The sequence below is a fragment of the Oxyura jamaicensis genome, unplaced genomic scaffold (assembly GCF_011077185.1).
Source record: "Oxyura jamaicensis isolate SHBP4307 breed ruddy duck unplaced genomic scaffold, BPBGC_Ojam_1.0 oxyUn_random_OJ60958, whole genome shotgun sequence".
In the NCBI taxonomy this organism is placed as follows: domain Eukaryota; kingdom Metazoa; phylum Chordata; class Aves; order Anseriformes; family Anatidae; genus Oxyura; species Oxyura jamaicensis.
In genome coordinates this window covers 211-1,174 of record NW_023306914.1, presented here as the reverse complement: position 1 = coordinate 1,174, position 964 = coordinate 211, and the positions used below count along the sequence as shown (strand labels likewise).

General features: G+C 71.2%; 1 long non-coding RNA gene across 1 annotated transcript; it reads left to right on the top strand.

The window, feature by feature from the left end:
* The first annotated feature begins 8 nt into the window (after positions 1-8).
* On the top strand, positions 9-533 carry LOC118158904. The gene is made up of 3 exons (XR_004746935.1): positions 9-130; positions 236-245; positions 416-533. It is a non-coding gene; the product is annotated as an uncharacterized LOC118158904 (long non-coding RNA).
* Positions 534-964: the final 431 nt, after the last annotated feature.

Sequence of the window (964 nt, the reverse complement as noted above, 5' to 3'; positions counted from 1 at the left end):
CCCCCCCCCCGTCTCTCACCAGACGAAGTCAACGTGGGCGGCATCGTGGCGGCGGTGGTGGTGCTGCTGATGGTGCTGGCGCTCATCGCCTTCGGGATCTGGTTCGCCTACAGCCGGGGCTTCTTCAGCAGTGAGTACCGCGCCGCGCAGCCGTCCCCGGGGCTCGCTCGCCCCTGTGCCGGCGCCGTTTTCCCCGCAGGCCCCTAACGTCCCTGTCCCGTCTCTTTCATTTCAGAGAGAAAAGAGTAAGTGAGCCCGGATCGCCGCCGCCCCCGACCAGTCCCTGTCCTCCCTGCTCCCCATCCGGAGCAGGCGGGTGGCTGGGACCGTGCCCTGGTGTCAGCGGGTGCCTGGGGGGGGGCAGCGCTGTGGGCAGCGTGTCGTCCCCCCCCCCTAACGCGCTCTCTTTCTGCAGCACCACCAGCAAGAAGGTCATTTACAGCCAGCCCTCGCACCGCAGCGAGGTGAGGACGCCGTGCCCCGGCGGGGGGCACAGAGCGTGATGGGAGCGCGGTGCCATCCCCCGGGGGGGGGGGTTGTGCCCCCTTGGGGGGGGTCATGTCCCTCGTGGGGGGGCCCTCAAAACGCCAAGTGGTGCCCAGCCACGGGTCTGACGGCCCAAAGGGGCAAGCGGGGACCCCGGTGCCACCCTGACCTCGCGGGCCGGTGCCACCGCTGTCCTCGGCAGCGCCTGTCCCTGCCCTGTTTGGAGCGAGCTGGGGACCTTGGGCCGCCCTCGGGACGGCGGCGAAGCCTCCAGCCTCCCGCAGCAGCCGGAGATCGGCGCCCATGGGCTTTGCTGGCCACCCGAATCGGTTCCCAGGGAGACCGGCTCCTGCGGGCGCTTGTCATGCAAAGCGGAGAGGGGGCAGCCGCACGCCCCGTGCAGGGACAAAGCAGCTCTGGGGCGGGCGGGGGGGGGGGGGGGGGGCTCCATCACTCGTCCGGGGGCTTTCCATTGCTC